Source organism: Taudactylus pleione, unplaced genomic scaffold, assembly GCF_031769625.1.
Source record: "Taudactylus pleione unplaced genomic scaffold, aTauple2 ptg000078l, whole genome shotgun sequence".
Lineage (NCBI taxonomy): Eukaryota > Metazoa > Chordata > Amphibia > Anura > Myobatrachidae > Taudactylus > Taudactylus pleione.
This window is the reverse complement of record NW_028284480.1, coordinates 863,334-878,960: the sequence shown is the minus strand read 5'-3', so window position 1 is coordinate 878,960 and position 15,627 is coordinate 863,334. Positions and strand designations below refer to the sequence as shown.

Genomic DNA, 15,627 nt, shown 5'->3' with positions numbered 1-15,627 from the left:
TGCATCCTGGGAGGCTGAAAGCTTAACTCTATGGTGCCCGATGACTGACGTCACACCTATACCCCAAGGTATCCTGTGGATACCCTATGGACCCTGAAGTAGAAATATCCTGCATGAATGTTCCCATAATATTTTCAGTTTAAATATTTATTAATAGAAAAGTATATTTAAAGCAGCAGAGGTAGAAAGAAAAGAAAAAACACTTTGTTCAGTAGAGTGGTCAGTGGTGCAGTATTTGTGTGTTCAAATAAGGGTCACCATCAGTGGCGGCTCTGGAGGTGGCGCATTCCAAAATTCAAATTGGGGAGTCACATCAACTGCCCGTGAGTCCCAGCCAGCATTTGGGGTGACAGTTGGTGTGGCTCCCCTATATGAATTTTGGACTGCGCTGCAGTCCCACCTCTGGAGCGCCACTGGTCACCATACAGCTTTGCCCAGGTTAAAACAAGTAAAATGATTCTTTAATATCATCAGCATTCAGCAACAGAAAATAAGAAACAACCTGGCCCCCACTCAGGGCACTACCTCACCTTTTTAGCCCTAACTATCAAGGGCAGCTAGTCTGCACACAACTTCACTCTATAAGGTTGATCCAATCAGGAGCAGGAGGGGGCTGCCATTGTAGCAGCATACAATTCTGCCCCCCCCCCACCCCAAAATTCCACAATTTTGCTTGCAGACCTACAGCATGCAGTCAAACTTACTTGTGCCACAAGGAACTACCTCCTAATTGGATCGAGCCCAAAGACTCAGTTATGTTCGCTTCTTGAATCTATGGCCCACTGGCCTCGTGGCCTCCACTTGCCTGGCTGCCACAGACCCACCTTGGCTGTATACTCAGGGCAGCAGATAGGTCACACCCCTTTTTAAACTTGTCTGGGCTGATCCCACCATCACAGCACAGATTCAGTGGCTCACCAATTACACCAAGCTTCAATTCTGCCACAACTTATTAAAAAGTAATAAAAAATAAAAACTGAATCGGGAGTAAACAATTCCGACAGACAATTATAATAAATCTGGCTCTAACACACAGCAGCAAAGAACACTAAGCTAAAAAATGCACCCATTAAAAACACTTCTGCTTATGGTGTTTTACCATTCCCCATCAATGTGAAACTCTCCAGATAGATAAGTATTCCTTGAATTAGACCATTAACATCAGGAATAGGTCAGCTCCATCACCGCCGGTTTTGATATGCTGCTTTTATTTATAAAAATGTGCTCTGTGTGAATAAATTGTTACTCTTTTCCTAAATATTTTTGCACTACTGCTCTCTCTGTTTGTATTTCAGGTTACAAGTAGATGAGGAGAATGTATTGAACACACAGTACCTAACAAGCCCTTGTTGGACTCACATTGAAATAAAGAAAAAGGACTGGTTCATAATTTTTGGATTGAACTTGACAATCATCTGTGCAACATAAATCACAGAAAAAGGAAATTTACTTTCCTTTTCTATTTTTGGATACATTCGGCCATTATAATGTGTGTTCTTGGTGTCCGTTATACCCTATGTAAAACAAATTAGCGCCATTCTGAAGCCATCTACTTCTAGGTGCACAACATGGTAAAATTTATAAACAACAATAACTTATTGAAGTAACTGCGAGGAATAATATTGCTCAAAGACATTAACTAAAACAAAGTTAATTTACTTAGGATGAAAACCTATATGGTTTAAGAAGAGGCCCCAGAGATGGTTACAATCATATGAAAATTATAAAGTTTGGGTATATGATTTAAAGGTGAGTAGGTGCTTTTGGAAGGCACTAGCAAAAGCAACTTGCTCTAAAATGCTTTGAAGCTCAAATAGCATAAACTTTAGGTTGTTTGCCATGTAGCCAATAATGATGTTTTACACTTAAGCAATGTGCAAATTTTTATTTTTGAAGGCAAATATGAAGGAGGGGTTCCTGTGTTTCCAATTTTTGGCTATTTGAACTTTTGCAGCTGTACGAATGTGAGTTTTTTTAGTTTTGACACTCACATCTTAAGGGAGCCAAGAAAGTAAAAACGTCCAAGGATCTTTAGAAATTGGTAGTTCTTTATAATAGAAGTACTTTATTCCAGAACGTTATGATGTATTGGAAAGTCTATAATATGTGGAGGAAAGTGCCCCTGTAGCTATAGTTCTATAAGCAACTCAGAGCGGAGGAGAGGAACATTTTGGATACATTTTAAAAGGTGTAATAACAACTGTTGTAGATCTTATATGCTGTCTCTTTTATTAAATTGACATTGAGCTAGTGGGTAAACCATACATGACAACCAATCATCATATCTCAATTATATTTAACAATTATGGGAGATTTTAGAGTGCAGATTGAGCAAGCCATCAGATGAACTGACAGAGGTGGTCATGTGGGACTGCTATTGCATTGAATAATTCTCTGTCTGGTTGACCATTAATTAAGCTAATGAGCAGACATGAGATTCAGTGAATTAGCTCTATTCAGCACTAGTCTGATTTGTATGTGAGCTAGACAAATCAGATTGTTTCATGTTACTTCTTTGTGTACTCTGGGTGATCATGGATTAGTTATTCAAGTCTGAAAATACATTTCTAATTAATGTATTTCCAATAGCAACTACAAGCCAAATGTTAAAATAAGTACTAAAGATCGTCAAAAAGTATGTAGTAGGAGCTAAAATAAAAATCTCCATCCACAGTTAATACACAGTAATAATAGAATATACATAAAGAAGAACGAGAACCAAATAAGTAGTATCCTATGAACAGTAGAATATATACCATTTTTTGATCTGCTTTACTTTGTCTAAAAATGTATCATTGTAGAGAAACAACTGAGCTAATAAACATACATAAATATTTGCTATTAAACTGTACTCTAGTCTACGGGTTGATTTACTAATCGTCTAGTTTAGTGGTTCTCAACTCCAAACCTCAAGTACCCACCCCCACAGGTCATGTTTTGGGCATTTCTGTCTGTGGAAACAGGTGGGATAATTACTGACCCAGCAAAATAGATTAGCACACATTTGCATGATTAAAGAGATGATATGTTGGGGTAATTTAGGACTGTGCTTAAAGTGGTCCTAGAGAAGTGGTGAAACTTATACAGGCGCTTATTTAATAAAGGGACTGGTCTCAAAAAGGGGTGTGGTCTCAAAAAGGAGCGCAGGCACACAATAGTATCCCCAATTCAAATTACGCCACACAGTAGCACAATCTTACCTCATATTACACCGCACATTGGGCCTGATTCAGAGCCGGACACTCTGACCAGAGCGCTCGCTCTGAATCAGGGCCCTCCTCCATGAAAATGGAGCGGCCTCCTGGCCGCTCGTATAGCTGTGGGTGACCACCCACAGCATATGCGAGCGGCCAAAAAGATGGTCGTGATGGTCTTGACCATCGCGACCATCGGACTTGCGACGGAGACCCTGCGGTAGGGTCTCCCTGCCACAAGCCCTGGAGTGATTTTGGCTCTATCAGACGGAAGGCGTTCCCATGGGAACGCCTCCGTCTGGCAGGCACGCCCACCAAAGGGGGCATGCTGTCAATCAACATTGACAGCACGCCCCCTTTGGTGCGAGACCCGGAGCGATGGAAAGCCCGTCGCCTGGGTCTCGTGCATGCGCACGACGGAGCTCCCTCCATCGTGCGCATGCGCAGTGGGGATAATCGACCCACTTGCGAGCGTACTGCCGCTCGCGAGTGGGTCTGAATGACCCCCATAGTGCCCCTGATTCATTTTACACCACATAGTGTCCCTTATTCATGTTATGACTCAGAGTAGTGCCCCTATGACACAATGCCCACATTAGTGCCCATAATACACAATGCCCACAGTAGTAGTGCCCCTTATACAATGCCCACAGCAGTAGTGGCCATTACACATAATGCCCACAGCAGTAGTGCCCCTTATACAGAGCCCACAGTAGTGGTGCCCTTTATGCAGTGTCCCCGGTAGTAGTGCCCCTTATGCAGTGCCCCCTGGGGTGGTGCCCCTTATGCAGTGCCCACTAATACAATGCCCCATTAGTGCTGCCCCCAGTAGTAATGCCCCCTGTAGTAGTGGCCCTTATTCAAAAAAAAAAAAAAAAAACAATACCTACCTTTAGCCCTGCTCCCGCTTCTGCTGGCGTCCATCTGGCCGCCTGCTCCTTGGAACTATGGGAGAGACGTCATTACGTCATGGGCAGAACTGGTTCAGTCTCCAAATGGAACTGACCATTCCGACCTACTTGAACCCTTCTTTAGGATCAGTTTTCCACTGAAATTATAGGACAAATACTGTTTAAGAGGTTGTGGTATACAAATTAGACATCAGAATGTCAACATGTTCTGTGTGTCGAAATTAAGAAACTAGAATGTTGTCACTGCCAGAATGTTTACAATGCTGTTGTTGACATGATAAATGTCAAGATGGTCAATGTCAACATTATGACATTATGTCACAGAACTTACCGGGTCCGACGGTGCTGGTCTGCGGAGGGGCAGCGGGGGGTGCGTCACCGGCATCCCCCGCTAGTCTCTGTCTCTCCCTCCTCAGTCTGATGCAGGCGGCCGCGGCTCCCTACGGGCGTGCGCGCCGACATGTGTTAAATTTAAAGGGCCATGCACACTAATTAGGTGATGTCACTGTAGGCGCCAAATTCAAGCTCTGCCTATTTAAGGAAGTACCTGGCAGCAGTTCTGTGCCAGAGTATAGGCTCATTTACCATACTCCAGCGTTCCTGTGTTGTTCCATTACCTGTTTCTGACCTTGGCTTCATTTGTGACCCTGAATTCGCCTGACCCTTGGTACTTCATCTGATATCTGGTTTTGACTTCGGCTAATCCCTGTGACCTGTTTTCGCCTGCTCCCTGGTACCGTCTAGTCCGTTTGGTTCTGACCCGGCCTGTCGACTAAGCAATACGTCTTTTCTGCTCCATCCAGAGTTTGCCAGCACCTGTATAAGGGAACCTATCCTGAGGGCCGCGACCTGTGTGTCGGACACAGCCAAGTCCATTCCTTCTTGAGAGGGTCCCTGGTGAATACCACCGGCACATCGGACTCCACGCCTCAGGCATATGTCTAGCCAACTCCCTAAATAGGGGCCGCATCCATAATCCGTCCGAGACTTGTGACACAATATGAATGTCGACAAAATATATCACACCCATGAGTACTGTTAGGTCAGGACAGCATAGGCATAGGTGTAGCACAGCTGTGGTACAGCAGCTGAATAATATAATATGATCAAAATTTGTTTTCCAGAAGAATAATTACACTGGTTATGTCCATTGGCCTGTGTCTGATATGCCTGTTGATCACTGAGATTTGCAGAGTTCAGCAGCATTTCTTACTACTGTTTTGTATTTTGTTTTGCAATACTGCACTGTCATTGATCACTGTTTCAGCACTCTGTTTATCTATATCATTTTGTTTGCTCTAATAATAATAATGCCAAAACAGAAAAAGGCTGGTAAAGACGTAACACCCAGACTTCTTACTACATCAAATAAAATGTAAACAATCAAACTTAAGTCTTAAAAGCTGATATACTAGTAATTTTAAGCAGTCAAACGCCAAATCCATCTAGCCTTGATGAGCTTTGTTAAGGAGGAAAATAATCACGCTGAGGTGCGCCATATAAGTTAACAAGATAACTTGCATATTGGTGGCTTTAAGAGATTGAAGAGCAGCCTCCGCCACACTAATGCTGGGTACACACTTGGCAATATATCACTTGTTCTATCAACGACTGTTATACTGCGAGAGCATCGGCGAGTCTGTACACCCGATATGTCTGTGAACGACATTGTTCACAGACATATCAGGTTATCCCTGCAGCACAGCCGATGCAGATATATTTGAAAGACATATTGGTGCATCCCCGTGTGTACGGGTGACCGGCTGCCCACCTGTACACTTTGCTGCATGGAATGCCAACACTTACATCTTAATTATGTGGCCAATGTAAATGCCCACCCAGTTGTGATGTCAGCTTGGACACATCGAGCGGCCGATTAGTAATTGTGTATAGATTACCGATCAGCCGCTCTAATGGCGGATCGGTCTGTTGAATGATCCATTGTCAAAGTGTGAAACACCTGAAAAGCAGAATAAAATCAATTTGGTAGACCTGTTACTGCTGACACAGACTAGAAAATTTGTCTGAATTTATAAATATATATAGTGGAATATATATAGTGATATAATCAAGCTGGGTGGCGTTAGTGAGCCACTGAATCTGTGCTGTGATGGTGGTATCCACCCAAACAAGTTTACCACACTTATCTGCTGCCCAGAGTATACAGCCCAGGTGGGGCTGTGGCAGCCAGGCCAGGCCAGGCGGCTAATGGAGTTGTAGATGCCAGGCCAGTGGACCATCAGGTTAGAAGTAGGCAAGACTGAAACTAGCTGCATTCCATAGTTACAGCTGAAGAAGTGAGGTACAGATGTGTCCACATACATCTTACCTCTGTGAGCTACAAGTCGCGTTAAACATGTGTGAGCAAAGTGATGCAAATAGGACACACAAGCAGCTTCTGCTGATTAAAATGATATGCGACATGCCTATATTCTGTGTGCAACTGCGGGTGTTTCTGCATGTGAAATGCTACGTTAGAGTGTCAGTGGCTGTGACACTAACATAACATTTTGCATGCAGATACACTCGCAGACTGTCTCTCCGCTGGATTCTCACAGCATTGAGGCTAAGCCTCTTAAAAAGAGAGGAGACCAGATGGACCACTTAGGGCAAATTTCACGTGAACAACATGGGAAATTAGGTGAATATTCTGTTGATTATTTGAAAATTGTCCTCATCTGTACTCCTAGTCCCCTGTACACCTAGCTCATTTTAAGAGGAATAAATGTGTACCTTGGGTCTCGCAATGAAGAAGTGACCGGCCAGTAGTCAGATAGACCGTTATTTATCATCCTTCCTAGTAGTGTAGGGCTATTAACATATTCCTCTTGGCAAGACATTCCATAGAGTATACAAGATGTTTGTTTTCTATACAGTAAATTTTTAGGTGGTACTACAGGTCAGGTGATGCAGAGTTCCAGTACACTAACCCCTATCCCTAATGCTGGGTACACAATAAATATATCATGGGTGCATCGGCGTGCGTGTACCCGCAATATGTCATCGTTCACAGACATATCGTGTTGGCTGTGCAGCACAACCGAAGGAAGATAGATCTACAGTTAAATCAGCACATCTTGCTGTGGGTACAGGTGGTCGGCCGACCGCCTGTACATTTGCTGCAGAGGCCACCGGTGACTTACATCACAACGGAGCTGGCACATGTTAAGTTCAGTTGTGACGTCAGGCACAACAAGTATATGAACTTACCAATTGTCAGATAGGATGGCGAATCGGGTTAACGGCCGATCTGTTCTCATAGTGTGTACTCAGCTTTACCTTGCTCACACAGCCTAATCCTAACCCTCCCCCCAGAGTCTAACCCTGCAGAATGTCAGCATTTCCCATTATACAGATGTTGCTCCATGTCGACATGTAATAACTTTCAACTGTCGACATGGTGACTGCCTCCTCTCTGGCAGCCATGCTTATGCTTGCACTTGTAGGTCTACAGGTGCCAACCTACAAAACGAGTTTAAAGCTGTCAGTGCATGCTGGAACCAGCGCTTCAAAGGGCGCTGGAAGGGTAGAGGGGGGTGGGAAGTGGGGCTAAAGCTTTGTCAAATTATGACAGGGGGCTTCATACTCCTCTTTTCTCTGTTATACTGTAATATGACTAGCCCAGCTTTGTGCTGACTGCAGAGGGAGCCGAGTATGTTCCTTTACCTGCAACAGTTGCAAACAGCCAAGTCTGTGAGTGCTGGTGCTTTATTTTATTAAAATTTTTTTAGCATATTAAAAAGTCAATTACCACCATCAAGATTTTGAGAATGATGAATGGCATCTCCTTTATGCCGCTGCCTCAGGATATGCTTAAAGCATATATTGCTGTACTTTAAACTAATCTTAATGTAGACAGATTTACATGTTTATTTTAAATTTTCTTCCAATTCAGAGATTCACGTAAATCTGATATTTACTTAAATCTCCGATGTTTAATGATTGATATGCTACTGGCGTTTGGGTGTGGCGACGGGGATCATTCCAGAAAATGGAGGTGTGTCGGCACAGTTTTCTGGGCAATGCTGAAGCCATCTGTCTAAGGCAGCGTTATTTTGTTGCCACTGATCAATACAGAGGCTCTCTCACTCTCTTTGGGAACTCACATTTTCAAGTTTTTATTTTATTTATAAGTAAACACAATAACCACTCCGCTCCTGGCAGTTTTTCACCCATTTGATAAGGTCTTTTTTCGACACTTGCGCTTGTCACATTCCAGCATCAGGTTTACTGATTTTGCTTATGCAGTACCCACAAATTATACCTTGTTTTTTTTTTTTAGATGTCAGATAAAATTACCCAAAATGACCAAGAAACCAAATACCTTGTGGTTTTTCTCTTGGTATTAATACACCTTTCCAAAATAACAAAAAGCAGGATTCTCCATGAGAGTTTTCAAAAAAATATCTGCTTTGTGTTTTTTAGCGAATTTTCAGTCTTTATTGAAATGCTTAGTAAGTGTAGGAATAATATGGTGACCATACAAAACCAACAGATGTGTCCACATACATCTATCCTCCATGCGCTACAAGTCGGAGCTCCGTGTGCCTCAGAAGCATCGATCATCTTTCGTGCAACTTTTTACCTTCAAATGCGTCAAAATTCACAAAGCAGCTTCTGCTGATTAAAATGATATGCAGCATGCCTATATTTTCTGTGCACCTGCGTGTGTATCTGCAAGTAAAATGCTACGTTACAGTGTCAGCGGCTGTAACACTGTAGTGTAGCGTTTCACATGCAGATACACCCGCAGTCACACACAGAATATAGGTGCAAAGGTAATGAAAATAATAAGGCGCCGTCAGGAGTGGTTTGACCAAGCAGCTGCTCAAAAGGAGATAGTTAGTCTCCTAGATAAGACAATAAAAACAACAACAAAAGCAGCACTCCAATTAAAAAGTAAAATGACACATTTAATAATACAAATCACGTTTAAAAAAAATTCATTATTTAGCTCAAAAACAATGTATAAGGTTGAATAAGCACAACCGTTGTTCAATGACAGACATGCATGTCTAAATATAAGCTCTTAAAATAGAAAAACACCCTTTGTAGGCACAGTCTATTTTGCACCAAGTAAAGTTCAATGTGCAGTAGGAACTTCAGTGTGAGAATTATAAATATTACCAGCTCACCGTATTCTCCAGCGTGAAGTTTAATGATGATGGTCTAAAATAGGCCAAAGACCCATATATCCAGAGTGTATCTTCTGTGGCACTATGGCCAAGAAGGACAAATATCAAGTCCCACACAGAAATCCACACCTCAGGAGGTCACTGATGGTGCCGTTCTCAATAAGCCCTGCTGTGTATTCCAATGGTGGACAGAGTCCCTCACTAAGACTCCACAGGTATAACCAATGGCCGTCGCTGTATGAATTAGCAAATAAAGATCAATTTGTACTGTGGCAAAAGACGCAGTCAGGGCTGCAATAGCGTGAACCTCTGAATCAAATGCAATGACCTATTTTTTATTTTATATTTTTATTTGATGGGGAGGTCTGAGCTTTAGATCCCCGTTATCTATGGAATTTTTTTTGCGACATATAGCGCATGATGCATGGTGCGACTTAAATTCGCACAATGACCTGCCAAGATGCAATAAGTCGCTATAGTGTAAACTCAGTTTTCAAACGGCAGATGGCATCTTTCCAAAACCGTACTGAACCTGCGTTAAACAGTCATTGTCGTCTAGGCCCACCCACACAAACAAAACTAAAATAAAAAATATTCTGCTACAGGGTTGTGACCAATTTATAATACTTGTGAAGAGTACTGTATATGTCTATAAACATTAAACTGTGACTACTATCCTGCACAAATTCACTCTACTGTATCTAATGATAGTGCCATTAAGAATTGGTCTCACTGTGGATATACAGTAGTACACTTGACACACATCACTGTACATACTGTATTGAAGTCCCCGGTCAATTCAGATGTGACCAAACAGGGATCTCCTTGACAGTGGTGTCTATAAGCCACCACATGTAGAACCTTACTGACATGTGGTGGCTTGTAGACATGCTACCGCACCAAAAAAGGTTTCACTACACAGTCACATTATGTGCGTCCGTGTCGCCGCCATTGCCACATATAGTATTGCGTGACAAATTGGTATACAATACTTGCTAATAGCATATAACAATAAGCAATAAACTGTGACTACTTTACTAGTGCGAAAAATGTGTCATTTCACTCTGCAGCGCTACATACTGTAGACAGCATAATGACATGGCGACTGGCACAGAATGCTTATTGACAGGGCCATTGTGAATTGGTTGCATTGCGGATACAGTACACAGTAGTACAGTTGACACACATCACTGTAGTGTGCATGCAGTCTCATCAGATGCAACCAAACAGTGAGTTACCTCTGGCACAGTCTGCATCCATGTCCTTGGTACTGAGAAAAATGTTGGAAAAGCTGTTTAAAACCACTCACAACAACACAGTTACACATACCGTGCAGCATCTTACTGACATATGGGTCAGAATTCATTTGTTTACGCGGTCCAGATCTCCCGTCTAAAGTGACAGGAGATCGCGGGCCGCTATTCAATTGCTGCCTTTTTTCGCGCTGATCGCGCCCAAAGTGGTCGGGTTTAGCTGCGTAAAGCAGCTACCCCCGACCAAAGTGCTGGGCGCAACCGCAAAAAGTGATGTTTGTGCGCCCAAACAGGTCACTTTTCGCACATTTCAGCTCGCACCCTGCTGGGGCTGCGAGCTGAAATGGAGCGCTGGCAGCTGATCGCGCCTGACAGGAGCAACAATTGAATACGGTAGCTCCATCGAGCGAGAAGGGGGTAGAAACAATTGATTTCCGCCCATGGTGACATGTCAGTAATGCAGCTGAGCCAATGAGGGATTCCACTGCCAGTGACACATATTAGTGACAAATTGATTTAGTGACAAGTTGTGTGTGTGTGTGGATCTGTAAGAACTGCAAGTGCAAATAATTACACAGGTTACTATTTAGACTAATGTCCCAGGACAATGATCCAAAACGCTATGCATCAGCCAAATTCATGGGAGAGACAGGCAACACACACCTGAGTGTTCTCCTAATGTATTGCCACATATTATGGACTGCACAGTAACAAAATGAATGTTATAGGGGGAAATTCAATTCAGTGCGATGTAGATTAGCTGTGGGAGAGAGCTCCCGCAGCTATTCAATACAACGCGCTGTTTGGGCGGGCAAAGGATTTCTTCTCACACCCCCCCGTACGCCCTGCATTTTAGTTGGAGAATGCCGGTTACCGCGCCTTAACACCCAGGTTAAGTCGCGAGGACTAGCATTCCCTGACTTACCTGCTTCCCGACAAGGCACACAGCGCATTGAATTGAATAGCTGCGGGAGTTCCCCCCATTGTTCAGTACAGATTGCTGATTACAGTATTATTTTTAATTAAGTTATATATTTGTGTCTTGTTCCATTCTTTAACAGATAACTGGACATGAACTCAATATAGTTGGTCTAGGTCCAGTTGAAAAGGTTTATAAGATGTGAGGTCGAGCTAAAGACTAAACGGCAACTGATAAATGACATATCAAAGTTTTCGGTAAATGTCCTGACAGCGGGCAGCGGAATAAAGCTAGGTACACACCTATACCACTTTATACCAAAGTCCCAGGTCTGACCCGGGATTTGGAACATGTTTCCAACCCGAATCTGACCCGGGACAGACCCCTTTAACACTGCGGCGCCGACCAAGGCACCGCTCACACCAGAGCCAGGTTTGCCGTGACCCGGTTCTTCCGGCGCAGGTAAGCAGCGCTTCTTCCCCTCCCTGTCCCACCTCTTCAGAGGCAGGGAGGGTGGGTGGGGAGTGCTGGTTGTGCCGGCACTGGTTGCAGTGGACTGAAACTGGCCAATCGGGCAGCATGCGGCACGATCCGGGTCATCGTAACCCAGATCGCGCAGTTTACACTGCAGGGTGACACGGGCACGACCCGTGGCCAACACTGCAAGCTACCCGATTTGGAAACCTGGGTCGTTTAAAATATGTATGTACCCAGCTTAACTATATTGATCAGTTGTAAAAGGTCTTGCCTGTTATAGTATAAATAAATGGTCAAGCTAGTGGTATGTTATGTAACTTTTAATGCATTATCTGTTTACTGTCCACATACATTCTGGGTGCGATTGCATTTGCATGTGAAATGCTACGTTACAGTGTCTGTCAGTGGCTGTGACACTGCAACGTAGCTTTGGCATGCAGATACAACCGCAGTTGCACACAGAATACATGCATGTCGCATATCATTTTAATCAGCAGTGGCTGACTGTGCGTCCTATTCGCATCACTGTTCAAATAAGATGCAGATGCATTTGAAGGTAAAAAGTCACACGAAAAGACGCTCTGCGCTACAGAGTCACACCACAGCATGGGGTGACTAGAAGGGCTGTTTAACACGCAAGGAGGCTAGATGTATGAGGACACATCTATAAATGTAATTATTGTACTAGACAATGCTGATTATTTAATAACATTGTTCAATTAAAGTGATCCAAAAGCTGCTTGTGATATTTCACCCATACCCAATATACAGCAAAACTTTCCAGTAGCAGTAATCATAGCCTAGCCTTCTACAGAAACACACATTCCCCCCAGCACTGCATCTCAAACTGAAGTGGAAAGGGTATTAAAGAATGGCGTGAGACAACTGTGATTGGCAATGTGCAGCAAGTGCGTACTCTTAAGGCAAAATATCTGTAGGGTGATGGGACAAAGAAAATAATGTACAGTAGGCCGACGAGACAGAATAAATACATTATCATCTAACTTATTGTCAAAAATGATAAATGCCTGTCTATGGGAATAATTATAATGCCCTGTCTTCGCTCACACACCTCCCATTATACAGTGACATTTTTGCAATATAAAAGTATGTAAAGACGCACGTTACAGTAATCAGACACCATCCACAGTCCTTGCAGTGGTGACATGGTTGCATTAGATGCGATTGCATCCCACCGGTGGCTGCTGGAAGGCAATGTCCAGTCAGCTACCTTGCTCAGCATGTAGTGCCTGCCCCTAAGCTAAATGAAAGTGAAATGACCACTCCACCCCCACTAGCACTCACAATTCACACTAAAGTTGATCTTGTGAACTTAAAAATGCAAGGCTCTATGTGGGAGATAGGTGCAATGTCAATTGCAAAAAAATGTTTTACCTGTACGGTAGTGAAAGAGGCTAAAGGTAATGTGAGGAAGTAGGAAAGATGTCAGGCATATATAAAGTATACCAATTACATGGCCATTATACAGTGAAGAGGTTGCAATTTCAGTCCAGTAAAAGTCTACAAAGCAATAGATGCACTTTAAGGTAAAGCCATGGGTACTCTTGTTCAGATTATATCCATGCAACTGTTTACCTATTAGGTTTCAGGACTGTCCTCCAGCCAGGGCCTTGCTATAACACCACCTCCACCCATTGCTATAAATGTGTGTCATAGCACCTTGACACTACTTTGTTGCAGATTTTATAACATGCCAAGAATGGTTATTTGGAATGATTTGAAGATAGGTGTACTGTATGTGGATACATATATACTAATGGGGCAAATTATTTGAAAGAGGACACTCTTTACGAGAAGACATCCAGGTACAAATGGAAATAAAAAATAAAAAATATTGGACTAGAATTTTGTATTTTCAGAACAGGAATGTTCATAACATGCTTGAATAATGGCGGAAAGATACCAGTAGAGAGAGAAAGATTATAGATTTTAGTAAAGTTTAAGTTGGGCAAAGGTGAAAAGGATTGATTGATATGTGAGCAGGGGCGTAGGGAGGGTGGTTCCATTGGAGCGTGAGTTCCAGGCGCCTTACTTACCAGAAGGCGCCCTGGCCTGCAGTCGGACTCCGGAGCAGCTGTCAAGTAGCTGACAGCCTGTGCCGGGTCCGCACCAGCAACAGCTCTTGTCCTGCTCTAGTGAGAAACTCCTGGTCACTAGAGGAGCTTGTGCTGAGCCCTTATTGGTGGATCTCAGCACATGTTCATCTGACCCCAGCAGGAGGCGGGGCTACAGCAGCATGTCGAGGAAGAAGCTGCAGGGTCCACAATATTAAGGTAAGAGAGGTTATACCCCAGTAGTTATGTCTATCACCCTCCCTGCCTGTATGTACTGTATGTGTGTAGTGTGTATGTGTGACCCTTCCTGTCTGTATGTACTGTATGTGTATATGTGACCCTTCCTGCCTGTATGTACTGTATGTGTGTATGTATGTGTGACCCTTACTGCCTGTATGTATGTATGTATATATGTGTGACCCTTCCTGCCTGTATGTGTGTGTGTGTATGTATGTGACCCTGCCTGTTTGTATGTATGTATGTATGTATGTATGTGTGACCTTTCCGGCCTGTATGTTTGTGACCCTGCCTGCATGTGTATGTATGTATGTATGTATGTATGTATGTGACCCTGCCTGTATGTTTGTATGTATAAATGTGTGACTCTGCGTGCGTATGTATGTATGTATGTATGTATGTGACCCTGCCTGTATGTGTGTGTCTATGTATGTATGAATGTGTGACCCAGCCTGCATGTGTATGTATGTATTAATGTGACCCTTACTGCATGTGTATGTATGTGACCCTGCCTGTGTGTATGTATGAATGTGTGACCCTGCCTGCATATGTATGTATATGACCCTGCCTGTATGTGTGTGTCTATGTATGTATGAATGAATGTGTGGCCCAGCCTGCATGTGTATGTATGTATGAATGTGACCCTGCCTGCATGTGTATGTATGTATGTATGTATGTATGTGACCCTGCCTGTATGTATGTGTGTGTGTGTGTATGTATGAAAGTGTGACCCTGCCTGCATATGTATGTATGTGGCCCTGCCTGTATGTGTGTCTCTATGTATGTATGAATGTGTGACCTAGCCTGCATGTGTATGTATGTATGAATGTGATCCTGCCTGCATGTGTATGTCTGTGTGTATGTATGTATGTGACCCTGCCTGTATGTATGTATGACCATTCCTGTATGTGTATATGTTTGTATGTATGACTCTGCCATGTATGTATGTATACATGTAGCGGCTATATCTTATATAACACACAATATTTTTTTTTTGGGGGGGGGGGGGGGGGGCCGCGGTATCGCACTCGTGCTCCGGGCACACTGGCCACATGCTGCACCTTTGTATGTGAGGATATAGGATCAAGAATAGAGGTAGTAGAGTAGAAATATAAGAGGAGTAGACAATTTGTGGGAATAAATTAAGAAAAGACACCAGAAGCAGGGAAATAACTGAACAAGTTGCTGGCTGGAGAAGTGGATCTAAGTTCATAACCAGAACTGGGCATGCATACTAAAAGCAATTCATTTTTTTTGGAAAATCCTGCTAAAACAGCTGTTTGTTTCGGCCCCTCAGTTCTCGCTATAAAAAGCAGCACACCCCATAGGTTTCTATGTTAAATTATGAAATGTTCAAGATCCAGAGATTGGCCTGATAGCTAACACCAGTGGGTTAATTAATAATGGGGATTATAATGATTAATAA

The 15,627-nt window shown here is 43.1% G+C and overlaps 1 protein-coding gene across 3 annotated transcripts in view; it reads right to left on the bottom strand.

The window, feature by feature from the left end:
• SGSM1 (small G protein signaling modulator 1) overlaps positions 1–15,627 on the bottom strand; it is a 353,611-nt gene that overhangs the window by 241,935 nt on the left and 96,049 nt on the right. The gene's annotated exons all lie outside the window — the stretch shown is intronic.